Below are 13,576 nucleotides of genomic sequence, written 5' to 3'. Positions count from 1 at the left end.
ATCAGGGGTTATTTTTCGAGGGCAGGTCTGCTCAATTTCACAGTCGGTTGCCCAGCTGCTGTAATTCAGATGAATTCCATTACAGGTGACGAAATTGCAGTCATTTAAATTACCCAGAGATGTAGCCTATCCTTTTTGCATCGGTCCTCTTTATGCTGAGCAAATCTGGGGGAAAAAATATTAATAAAATATAAACATGCTTCAAATTTGGGGCAAATAAAGGGATAATTTGTAGACCAATGGAAGGGGGGGGGGAACTGATACAGTATTCTTAAGAGAACCTACTATTAACTAATCTTCCCTCCCTTCCTGACAGGAAAGTGGTCAGATAGAAGTGCTTTTCTTAGTAAGTGAACATGCATCCTCATTCTTGCATGTCTCATGCTGAAACTGCTAGAATTTCTTTAGCCAGTCTAAACTTAATATTTATGCGATGCTTTGATTTTTGCCTACCTGCTAAAAAGGATTAGCTGTGTGACAGTGTGGGTTTTTTAAGCCATGCCTACTTACTTTTGCTTATTCTGCTTTTGCTGACCAGATCTGTAGTCTTGCAGCTGTACCCAGTGATAAGTAATTTTAATTCAGAATAAGATATGCTCCAGATATTAAAATATTTGAGACATCCAAAGAGAGGGGGTGTTAAATGTTTAGGTACAAAAAGTCACAGTCAAGTCACAGTTAGGTAAGTCACAGTCTTACAAGTGACTTCAAGATATTAATATGGGATGTGATTCAGGGCTGTGTGCAATACTAATTAAAGGGGAGGAATTGTTGCACTTGGATAATTGTGTGGCACTATTTTTATGTGGCATATGCAGCCTTCACCTCAAATTCCCACTTTCTGCCTGGATTCCCATCTCAGTCCCAGAGCTGGGAAAAAAATACTCATTGGATCAAAGTGCTTCTCTGACATACCGCAAAGCAAGTAGGTTTCTTCTGGGTGCTTGGTATGAAAGTGTAAAAAGAACAAAAATTCTCTTTGTATGGAGACTGCTTGCAAATTCCCATGTGCAATATGTTTCACCCTTTTGAAGTGGCAGATGCCATTTCAGAAAGAGAAAAGAAGAATCTTGTATCAAAGAGTTGAGACCATAAGGATCTGCACCTGAAAAAAAAAAAAAATCCTGGGTTTATGTACTCTTACCCTATGAATTGTTTTACTGTCCACAGAATAACAAAACACCTTAAAGACAGTTATTGAGTTACAGCAGTGTGCTTCTGCTACCAAATCCTAGCAGTTACAGCACTTAAAACAATTATTGCTGAATTTTACCAAAATTCAGCTGTATTCGAATAATTTTCAAGTACTGGTGAAGTGTAAGTCTTTTTGGCATTCAAAACAAATATCAATAGTTTCTAAAAGTAAGCAGAGAAGTTAGGACAGAAAACAGTCTGAATGAAAGGGTAAAAATGTGACTGGGATTTTAGGCTTTGTTGATAACATGCTCTATAAAGAGAGAAGCCCACTCTCTTCACAGATATTTCCCACAGTTTCTTGAAACACATACCTACATCTTCACATATTTAGTGGGTGTATTTCCAGCTAGCAGCAGCCAGACAGGGAATACTCCTGAAAAGTGTCACCAGCCAAATGTATCAATAGTTTAGCTCAACGAGGCACCAAATTCATCTGGTCCAGTACTGGTTTGGACCTGCTGCCACAGCTAGAAACTCTCATTCAGCCAGGGATGTGCATTCTCCCACTAGTATTCATCTCCCATTCACTGCTTACTTAAAGAGCTGTCTCTATTCATTGGGTCCCTAATAATCAGGTGCATCAGGACTGGGGTGCTGCAGACTGTTTCAGATCCTTGGGAGAATTAAGACAGTGGTGATCTGAACAGGTTCAAGGTATGTCAAAGGGCTTCTGAGGTAAACCCTTAAAGAATGCTCAGCAGCCTGAGCTCCCACTGACCTCAGGAAAACAAGCTCACTAGGCAGAGCACAGTGTGTTTTGTTATTACTGCCAACGTCGCCTGGGATGAATGCACTCTGAACTACAGCATACAATTTAAGTCACCTCTTGTTAAAGTCAAATGGCTCACGATAGTGTGTAATGCAATATAAATAATAACAGAGCATATGTGAAAATATTTGGGAAAACATTAAGGGCCTGTAATTTGCTCTCTAGCACTCAGATGTATTGGCCTGTTGCAAGATAATTTCCCCAAATCACTCAGTCATCTGTAGCAAGAGGTCTTCACCTCAGCATGGGCATGAAGAATGTCAAATTGCTTGATAGGAAGGAATATGGAATACTTTACTGTCTAGGTAGTGCATATATGTAGACTACATACATTGTCTGGTGTTTGTTTTTCATTTCAGAGCATCTGAGGGCCCCTTTAATTACAATTCATTAGTCTTCCTGACAGTGTGACAATGTGCTCATCATGGTTGGGCTCCAGATGTTCTGAAATTCAGACACTTGGAGTAGGATACAAAGAGGGACAACACATTAAAGTTTCTTACCCACTTCTATGCTAGAGTAAGACCTTCCTGAGAGTAAGAATGTTAGCCTTGTACACAAGCCAAAAACCTCAGCCAATAATGACTGTACTGACGTCAGGGTAACTCAACCTTTCTAGTCTCCTGCAGTATGAGAGCTGCTTAGTATTGCAGGAGAAAATTAGAGCCTGATTATTTTTTTCCTTGCCAGCCTTCCCTAGATACATTTTTTTCCCCTGCCTATGGTTTTCATTCAGGCTAACAATATTTTGTAAGTTCACATGAGGTGAAATGTTTGTCACAGAGCAGGGTTGTTTTTTGCTGAGCTGATCTTATTTTGGAGACAAATTGAGCAAGTGGTTGAAAGGATATGTCATGTCAGCTACTAGCTGCTGCCTCCAACATGTCACAGGTGTGCTGTAGACCTGATGTTCAGCAGCTCAACCTGCCTCCTTTTTGTCCTCTGTCAGTGTCTCTGTGTTTTGGGATGTCAAATCTCCGTGACCTGATGTGGGCTTTCTGGAGGTACCACTGGTGTCATCAACAGGACTGTTTGCAACAATGAAGGTGGCACAGACTCATCCTACTTTTGAAACATGGAAGAATCCCTATCTAAGAGCCATCCCTGTCTCAGTTGCCTACTGAATCCTAGACAAGGCTTTACAAAACAAAGAGGAGGACAATAAGGGAGGCTTTTTCACTGCCCTTAATACGTGCAGGCACACCAGTGCTTTGTTGCACCTCTTCATGAAGCATGAGGTCACTGCAGAAGCTACAAACAGGTACCATTTGGTGAACCACAGCAATTTCTGGTTTTGTTTCTGCTTATTGCCTTCCTTTATGACTTTTTTCTTCTAAATGAGCAAATGAGTATGCATGCTCATTAAACAGAAATATTTGCCCTCATCATCTTCCAGACAGCTGTAACTAGAGCTCATTCTCAAGGTGCTTTCTTTCAGGCTACAAAGCCTGAAATATGTAGACAGAGCAGTGGCAATGTGATGAGTAGCTGTGTGGCCTGAAAATGCTATTCTTCATGTTGCCACTGCTCTGCTTACATATTTATTCTAACATATATTATGTTCTTCCTCTTCACCCACAGGTTAGCCCACAGCCTAGATGCCCTAATCAAGAGAAGTTGCCTGTACTGCATATCAAAAGTTGATCTGCTTTCTCTAGGGTTGCAGCTCCACACTTTTGTCTCTCTCCTTTTCCTGGCATTTTTCTTAGGCTGGCACTGGATTTGGCTTGATCATTCCCTATGACAATTGAGCTTGATGAGCTGATGAAAAACCAGCTCAGTAGTGACAGTGAGTAGTTTTCTGCTGGCTTTGTGATCAGCACAAGGAGGCTGAGGAGGCAGCCCATGGCTGGAGGCACTGAGCTTCAGTCTCCTGGGTCTTCAACTAAGCAATACTGGCTGCTCACAGACCTTTACTTTCCCTTGGCAAGTGTCCCTGCTCTACCTCATCTTCAAACCTTGCAGGTTTTGGAGCACCTCAGTGGCAGGACTGTTTTCTTTCACCAGGACTGGCAAAGTGTTTCACTGTATAAATTCTGCCTGGTAGGTGTCTGAATCTCACCACACTGACAATGAGATGATAAGCTCAAGATATTCTTATCACAGATAAACCTGACCTGGATTATTAGAATTTGCCTGTGTTACAAGCAGTTTAACAACAGGTCTTAGATGGAAATCACGAAGCAACCTGAGCTATAGATATACACTGAGTGAGCAAAAATAAACTCTTCACTGATGCACAGGTGCTTGAGATGCAGATGAAAATAGGAGCTCAGGAGGAACTCTGCACCCAGGTCTTTCATAGGAAGTTAGTTTAGTCTTTGTTGCTGGCACTGTGTGAAGGGAGCAACCCTCCTGTGCCCACTGCACCAGACAGCTGGATTCTCTCCTTGCTAGTACTTCCTGCTCACTAAAATCATCTCAGCCCTTCAGTATCTTGTACTTGAGACTGATGAGTTTCCCTGTTTGAAAGAATCAGTTGCTCTAGTTTTTTCTATACTTTCTAATATATGAAAGAATTTTTTTTTTTTGCCTGAGTTTCAGAGGCTTAGCATAGATATACTCAATAAAGGACATAGAAATGTAGGACTGGAAATTCAACCAAAAAGTAAGCATTGTGATTCAAAATTATCATGATACAAGAAGTTCTGGTAAAAGCACAAAATGTAAGTCTTGCAAAGATTTCTTTTTTTTTTTTTTTTACCTGCAGCATTTTAAGGTCTAGTCTGATTCCACTAGCACACAAGAATCCAAGACTGTCCTACTACAATATTCCAGAAGTTTAATAGGGCACTGTGTGTGGATATGTACAAAGGTATGCATATGCTTACAAGAAGTAACAGCATTAGATTTTCACTTTTCCTGGCATCATGAAGAAGGTGGGATAAGTTAGCCAGTAGTAAGACAGAATTTGTTTAGTTTTTTAAATTCAGGTTCTTGTCCATGATAAGCAGACCTATGTATCTAGGAGACATCCTATGGACTGCAGCAGCCCACAATGGGAATGTGAGTGCAGTTTTGGCAGAATCAGAAAGTGTGATCCTATTGACTAATAATGACAAAGGAGTCAAAAGAAATGCAACTTGTTACCTTTAAATGCAAAGTTATTTTCACAACACGTTTATAACAGTTGAAAGAATTTAATTTTTATTTGCAAGTTCAGTACTGTCATTATATGAATTGTTAAAAAGGTGACATGCAGAATAGATGTGTGATTTTTGGTTGAATCACCTGTTCCTAATGGCAGGTATGCATATCAAGTATCTTTTGGATATTATGCATTAAATAATTTCTCTAGGCTGTAGTCATAGCTATTCCCTATGAATAAATTAATGTGGTGCCAAGCTACATTGTTTCTGTCATGAAGAAAAGCCCATTAAAGAGCATCACAGACAAATTTGCCTAGCAGCACAATCCCATTGCGCTGGTTCCAGACAGGACAGGGTTAATTTCTGCAGTAGCTAAGTGGGATCATGGCTAGGGCCTGGAGGTAATTCTGTACCACCTTACACCATTTTCTGGGGACATGGGAAGGGGTCCCTTCCTGGTGTCAAAGCATGGCTATGTGATGGGTTGTTGTCAGGGGTTTCTGTGTGGTGAGCACTCACATGTGAATTGTTCAACTTTTAGATATTTTGTTATTAATGCTGTTGCTGTTACTCTTCACTTTTTTTATTTCATTGTCATTTCCAGTAATTGTTCTTGTCCCAACCCAAGATCTGTACCTTTTGAGCCCCCAATTCTCCATCTCCCTGCAGGGAAAGGGAGAGGATATGGGGGAGTGAGCACAGGGCATGTGGTTTGGAGTGTTTCATTGGGAGCACTGAATTGGGGAACCATTCCTAAACCGGGACACACATGTCAGGAGTTACACTTTGTCCTGCCTCCAGCCCTGTTACTACACTTTCATTTCACCTCTTGGCTAGACAAACCATTGCAATCTCCTTTTCTTCTTCCTCTTTGAACTCCTTCCCACCCATACTGGCAATTGTAAAGAGAAGTGGGATTTCTCCTCCTGGTGCATGTTAAAGTTCAAAGAAAAATGGATTGAATTTGTGAGGAAAAAACAGCTACCCTCTTTTTATTGCCTTACAGAAAAACAACACTGTGACCTTCAAAGTGTAAATTGATCACTATGAAATGAAATTCATCACAAGGATTTCTCCTAAAATTCTTGCACCCCCTTCATGGGCTTGTTTCATGCAGCCATGTCTGGCCCTTGGATGAGATGCCTCAGCTTTTCATGGATAACAGAACCTATTTAAAAAGGAAATATTAATGCAATTAGAAGGATAAAAATAGTAATGATTTACTTACACTCTGAAGATGTGGCTTGGAGATTAGAAGAAAAAAGGATGATCAAAGTGGAATTTAGAATATACAAATATTATTTATACCAGCTTGTTTTTGGAGAGCAATACTGGAAATTCTTGCCAAGTTTGTAGCCTTCAAATTAGAAACTTACTGCATGAAATGTTCCAGTCTTCTGCTAGTCCTAGTTTAAAACTAGGAAAAAAAGGAAGTTATGATGATTTTCTTAGTTGCTTCTATAACAGAAATTATTTTCTTCCTGGAATATGAAAGTGGACTCCCTGGCTGCTTTCTAAATTGTATAAAGAGAAAAAATCCCCCAGGATATTTCAGATTTTAGTTGCTAGCTAGTTAGTTGGACTTTCACCATTGCAGACATTATATCTAGGCATTAAAGCCTACTAAAAATATGCTAAGTTTTACTAAAATAGTTTCGAACACAGCATGAGGGCAACCTCATTACATTTGAAACATTGCCATACCAAAATATCCTGTAGAGAGTTTACATAAAGATGGTGCAGCCAGAATTTCCTACTTTTTCTTTGTCTTTAGCCATATATTAATGATTAAAATAAAGTGCACCACTCCCCCACACATCTCTTCACATCACAGTGTTTCTGAGAATTCATTTCTATGTTATTCTTTTGAGTGCATTTTCAATTTCACCATTCAAAAAGGAAGCTGTTCTGTTTTGCTTCTGTCCTTCCTTTTTTAATAACCAAGGTTTTAATCATTACTCACCTTGGGTAGTCCTCCAGATATCTTACTGAGATCAGTAGAACTATTCATAGCCAAGGTATAAATAAGTACGACGCAATTTGACCTTCAGTCATCTCAAAAAAATATTCTCCAATCTAATTATGTAGAGAAAATCCTGATGTAAATTCAAGAACAAAAATACTTTAAAATTTCCTCTGACAGTGTCTAGTGCTTGCAGCTGAAACTCAAACTTTTTTTTCCTGTGATAATAGTCATTCTCTATGTAGTTCTGTTGTGTGAAAATTTGCCATGTTTGCTGAAGCAGTGTATTTTTTAGCACTTATGAGTTGCTAGGAATTGCATGCTGCTGTTTTGACATCTTTCCAGACTGTGGATGCTGATGTGTTTCTAGGGGCCTGGGAAGTCACCTAGAAATGAAATCTGTTGCTGAGAATTCCCTTTACAAAAGCAAGTTGCTTAAGTAATTAATTTAGTTCTTTCTGTACTGGCTTCAGCTCTGAAAATATTTAAAAGTCTGCTTGCTTGTTTGCTTTTTTTCCATTTAAAATGCCTGGCAGGAGGTGAATATAATTGTGGATTGGCTTTCTTTGGCATTAAGTTACCAGTATTAATTAGCATTGTCATGATGTTTCCATCTTCAGAGCGTTGCAGAAATGCAGCACCACAGTCTGTGCTCTTTTTCACTTAAGCCAACCTAACTAAAACTTTGCTGGAATTGCTTATGGGAGCAAATCAGTTCTGTATTTGGCCTCCAACATCTCTGATTGGTTCCAGAACTTTGGTATCCTAACCCTCCTTCACACCCAGGGCAAGAAACTATTAATCAACAGGGGAAACTTGGAACCCTAAAGGATGAAAGAAAAAGGAAAATATTCAAGGAAATGTTTCTATTATGAGATTTTTTTTCAGTGAATTTGAACTATATGTACCCTTTTAAGACACTGAGAAAACAGCTTCTGTGGGATAGAGGACATTGAAGAAATTATTAATGCTAGCTGATATTTCATCTAAATCCCTTATTTAAACAGAAGTGTTAGGTGAAACTCATTCCATATATAATATGATATAATTTAATTTATATCAAACACCTGCTTCTGTCAAAGCTACTCTTTTTATTGAGTAAAAATAATGGAGTAAAGAAAACTTTTAGAACATATTTGGCATGTTAACATAAGATATTGTTATTATTGGAGTAAGCTTGTTCCTATATAAGTCTAATGAAAAAGCCTGCAATTCTCTAAAGCTCAGATGGGATTACTTTAAAATGACATGGCAATACTTCTATTCATAAATCAGAAAAAGGAGAAAGGTGGCAATTAATTTAATATAGACAAATGACACTGAATGGAAAAAGTGCTTGAAATTAAAAGGTGAATGAGGAGGTGATATGTCCAAGGGAGAAGAGAAAGTCTACAAAATATTGCTTTAAACCTTCATTATAGAATATATGCATGGAAAACAAGAATGGAATAGGGTGAAATAAAAAGAAATAGGAATACCTGGTCTGGTTGTAAAATATCAGTGAGTCTAGAAAAAAAATTCCATTCTCAGTGAACTGGCAAGTATGGACTTTATCCTATGGCATATTCAGCTGGGTGCTGAAGTATTTTCTTGGCTCTTAGGAATACCATTAACAGTTAAAAGCATACCTAAATGAAAGCTATGCTAAAATTCTTCAGGGAAGAAGGATGGACTTGAATTTAAAGTCTGTTATGAGTTTTTGATTAGAGTTATAAATTAGCTAACTTCTAACATACTTCTGGACTAACTTCTGGACACACTGATAATGGATACTAACAAAAAGAAATAATTGAGTGCAGATGGAGAAATTGCAAGGAAAACTTGTTAGCTGTGTTCTTCAGAGTGAGTAGCAAAAAATCCATCCATTTCAGTGAGCTTCAGGTCACAGCCTGTGTTTTGATGCCTAAGGCACACAAGTTGACAATGTGCTTATATTCATTGAAAGTACATTTTGTGGTCATAAAGCAGAAAGGATCTGTAACAAATCTTTGCATGAAGGCACAAGAGAACTTGAAACTGAAGAACTTTTTAAAGCTGAAGAATTCAGGCAATTCAGGAAGTGGAAGTGGAGTTTGTTTTCCAGATATAACATTTCCTTCATTGTCTCTATCCTCAAATTGCCAATAAAAAGCATGAAAAACTAGCAGGAAATTACCAACGGTGTGAGAAGCCATTGCAGTCTTGTGGTAGGAGGTTTAAAAAGGAAGGAAGTGCATGATTAGAGTACATTGCATGCTTAGTACATTGCAGAACCTCTTGCCTTGTGAAGGTTAAAAGTTTAAAAAAAAAAAAAAAAAAAAAAAAAAAACCCAAAAAAATCAGAAAGCCTCAAAGCTACTAATTCTGAGCAGCATTTACCTGGAAAGAGCTCCTGTATGCTTGCTCTGTTTCCCATTGAACCCTCCTCACCTCTATGAATGGAATGGTTTTAGGAAGCAGCCCCAAACTGCTGAAGTTACATATAAACATAAACTGAAACTTGGGCCAGCTGGTCTTAAAGCATTAACTTAACAGGTGTGGCATTTCAGGAGATAAAAATGACAGCTCATTGGTCCCTTCTGGGGTTCACTGAGAGTAGGAGGTGGCTGTAGAAAGGGGTGCTGTAGAAAGGTCTCCCAGATTCTGGCCTGCCACATCCTCTAGTATAAAGCTTCTGGACCCACATAACCCACATGGAGTCTAATAATTGTTCAAGGTTTTATTTTTCAAGCTGTAGGTGCTCTCTTGCTTCCCAGCTGGAAGGATCATAAAACTTATATTGTCATGATCCAGGTAGTTGAAAGGAAAAAAAAAATTACGTAATGTGGATTTCAGAAGTAGTAGTCTATACTGGATTTGAGCAAGGAAATACAGAGATAGTAGTTAGAGATGTTAGACTGGAAACGTTTTTGCAAAATCTGCATAACTTGATCAAAGCTTAGGTGAGGGTAGATGTTTGGTCTTAAACTACCTGATTAGTGGTGATAAATGTTGGTTCTGGTCCTTGTAGCTTCCTCCTGTCTGGTCTTCTATTTCTGAGAGACTTTTCTGATCAGCTCTTTTATTGTCTCCCTGGCAAGATAGGTGGCTGCTTGTACCCCATTTGTTTAATACAGGAAATGAAAAAAATCACGAGGCTACAGAAATAAGTAGTTTACATTTTCACCCTGCTAAGATAAATATTAACTCTGAGCTCGCACATGTTTTTCAGGAGATCTGGCCCAGAAATTATCAGGCACTTGAAATAAACTGTTAACTATTAACCAATAGATGGAGGCTGGTTTGGTCACGTTCTGAAATCAGTCATTGCTGAAAAATGAGATGATTCATGACCTCGACAAACTCAGTTGCTGCTGGCAGAAAAAAAAAACAAAACATTAGCCTCTTCTGAGAGCAGTTGATCAGTATATATTCTTTGGCATATTAATTAACATATTGAATTAGCATAACATGATAAAAAATGCAGAAAAGCAACTGTTCACCAGGATAACCCAGGAGCTAACAACTCAGCCTCTAGTTTTGACTTATCTGTATTAGCAAAATTCATTCTAGCCCTCTTTACTGTTCCCTTTTGGCAGAAAACATTGAGGCATTGAGGTGCTGGAGTGTGTGCAGAGGAGGGCAATGGAGCTCTTGCAGGGCCTAGAGAATAAGTCACATGAGGAGTGGCTGAGGGAGCTGGGCTTGTTCAGCCTGCAGAAAAGGGGGCTCAGGAAAGACATTATCACTCTACAACTACCTGAAAGGAGGCTGTAGCAAAGTGAAAGTCAGTCTCCCAAATAAATGACAGGATGAAGGAAAATTATCTCGAGCTATACCAGGGAAGTTTAGATTGGATACTAAGAAAAATATCTTCACATCAAGTGTTGTCAGGCAGAGGAACAGGCTGCCTAGGGAAGTGATTGAGTCACCATCCCTGGAGGTATTTAAAAGATATGGTTAATGATGGACTTGGCAGTGCAGGGTTAACAGGTGAACTCAATGATCTTAGAGATCTTTTCAAACCTAAATAATTCTATGATCTTAACCGAGCTATGGATACATGGCGTACCTTGTCCTAAAAGCAGCCTGTTGACTTCAGCCTGTGAAACACACTCTTCCTCAGTTCCCAGACTGAATGGTTTGGGCATATGCTATACAGTCAGTGAATAGAGGTGGTTTTGAAGGCCTCCTGTAGGAGACCCTGTCAGGTCTAGATGTCCCAAGGGTGAATGATTTCTCATTTATTAACAATAAAGTTCATCTACTATTGCATTATCCCTTCAGTTAAATCTGGTTAACATTCTCTGAATTTCTGCTTTGTCTGTTCTGGGCATGGATAAATGAAAAAAAAATGAAGCAGGCGGATATCCTTTATAAGATAGATACACTTTTGGAAAATATCCTTGAAGAAACAACAATTTTAGTCTCATACTACATTTTGTGAGAATTTTGCAGATGTGTGTGGTGCCTGGAAATATTAACTACTCCAATTACAATAGAATACTCAGAACATGACTGCATTATGGGGCATGAGGGCACCTCTGTTGTCAAGTCTGGATGCTTAAAAATTTGTATCCCAATTTTATAGCACCATTCCTATCCTTTTGCTGTTCGTTTTTTTCTGTGTTAAAGAAAACTTGATGTTCAGACAGGAATGAGCAGGTACAATCTCTCCAGTGCCTTTACCTGAACAAGTGGGAAAATCAAGGCTGCAGCCATGTATACAGTTTGTATGCCACAACACCACTGGCACAACCAAAAACTGGAGTGATTATTTCTAAAACAAGTTCTTGCAAAGAAAAATAAGTGTTTGCTATTTCTCTCTGCTGTGTTTTTTCCCAAAGTCTCCCGTTACGTGATATAAATGTTTACCCTAAAGTCGGATGAAACATAGTGAATGTCATGCGAATGCTGGGGATATGTCTGGTCCCGCAGGCGTTTGGAAAACTGGGAATTGTGTAAGATAATTTGTGAAGTGCACAAAGCGGGGGCAGCAGAGAGGTCTGAGAGGTGCCGGGGTTGGTGCGGAGCTGGTGCCGGTGCCGGTACCAGGGTGGTACCAGGTTGGTGCCGGTGCCGGGGTTAGTGCGGAGTTGGTGCGGGGTTGGTGCCGGGATTGGTGCCACGGTGGTGCGGGGTTGGTGCCGGGGTTGGTGCGGGGTTGGTGCCGGTTTGGTGCCGGGGTTGGTGCGGGGTTGGTGCCGGTGCCGGGTTGGTGACGGTTTGGGTTGGTGCCGGGATTGGTGCCACGGTGGTGCGGGGTTGGTGCCGGGATTGGTGCCACGGTGGTGCGGGGTTGGTGCCGGGATTGGTGCCACGGTGGTGCGGGGTTGGTGCCGGGGTTGGTGCAGGGGTTGGGTTGGTACCGGGTTGGTGCGGAGTTGGTGCCGGTGTTGGGTTCGAGTTGGTGCAGGGGCCGGGGCCGGGGCCGGGTTTGGGTTGATGCCGGTGCCGGGGCCGGGGTTGGGTTTGGGTTGATGCCGGTGCCGGGGTTGGTACCGGGTTGGTACGGGGTTAGTGCCGGTGCCGGGGTCGGGTTTGGGTTGGTGCCGGTGCCGGGGTTGGGTTTGGGCCGGTGCCGGTGCCGGTGCCGGGGTTGGGTTTGGGCTGGTGATGGTGCCGGTGTCGGGGTTGGGTTTGGGTTGGTGCCGGTGTCGGGGTTGGGTTTGGGCCGGTGCCGGTGCCGGGGTTGGGTTTGGGCCGGTGCCGGACCGGCTCGGGGCCGGCAGGGGGCGGCACGGGCGCTCCGCTCCGGGAGCCGCCGGCCCCGCTGCCCGCCCGCCTTTCCTCCTCACAGCATCATTTCTCAACCCGATACCCGGTCATGAAACGGCCTCTGGCTTCAAGCTGCATGTGGAATATTCTTGAGGAATGGAGCACATTCCTCTTGCTGTCCTGCAAGAGATTTCTACTCTGCCTGAGAGCCTGTGTGCTCGGGCCCTTGAGCTAACAGGAATGCGAGTGAGGAGCAGTGACAGACCAGTCCTGCTGCTGCTGGCCAGGATCAGGTCCTTCTGGAAACCAGGCACTGCTAGCTACAGTCAGGAGCCAAGGGAAACGTGAGTGCCATGGCCCAAGGAGCAAGGGGCACTGTATGCTCAAGGGTAAAGCACACACTTCCCATGGAAATCAAGTGAAACCATATCTAATGGAAAGCTAGTGTTTCCTCACTATGCTTTGCTCTCTAACTGCTTAATGTGAAAGCTCAAACATGTAACAGTCATGTAAGTGCAATAAGAAAGATTTTAGTGCTGGATTCATAATCTTACATTTTGAAGAAGCTAGTAAATGAAGGACCTGATGATCAGCCTCAGCAGTTACCTTTTCATCAGCCTTGCTCCTGGAGAGGGAGACCTAGAGCTGCCCAGAGTCTGTCCAGGGCTGCCACAGCTGCAGCTGCTCAGAGGGTTTCACACAAGGGCAGAGGAGTCACTGCCTGCTGGGGCCCTGCTGCAGTTCAGTGCTGGTCTCAGCAATGCTGAGATGTGGACTGGGTGAGCAGGGGATGCTCACACCCCTGGTGTGCCAGTGGAGGACTACAGAGCTCTTAATTCCCCTCTCTCTAATTAAGCAAACAGCAGCATCTTGAAACTGCAC

The 13,576-nt window shown here is 41.6% G+C and overlaps 1 protein-coding gene and 1 long non-coding RNA gene across 2 annotated transcripts in view; both read right to left on the bottom strand.

The window, feature by feature from the left end:
- The window catches only part of COL4A1 (collagen type IV alpha 1 chain), a 366,614-nt gene that overhangs the window by 281,984 nt on the left and 71,054 nt on the right, over positions 1–13,576 (bottom strand). The window lies entirely within an intron of this gene.
- LOC306806819 lies at positions 5,209–10,138 on the bottom strand. The gene is made up of 3 exons (XR_013775582.1): positions 9,966–10,138; positions 7,019–7,151; positions 5,209–6,223 (listed from the first exon to the last, which is right to left on the bottom strand). It is a non-coding gene; the product is annotated as an uncharacterized lncRNA (long non-coding RNA).

This window comes from Erithacus rubecula (assembly GCF_903797595.1).
Source record: "Erithacus rubecula genome assembly, chromosome: 1".
NCBI classification, from domain to species: Eukaryota; Metazoa; Chordata; class Aves; order Passeriformes; family Muscicapidae; genus Erithacus; species Erithacus rubecula.
This window is presented reverse-complemented; position numbering and strand designations above follow the sequence as displayed.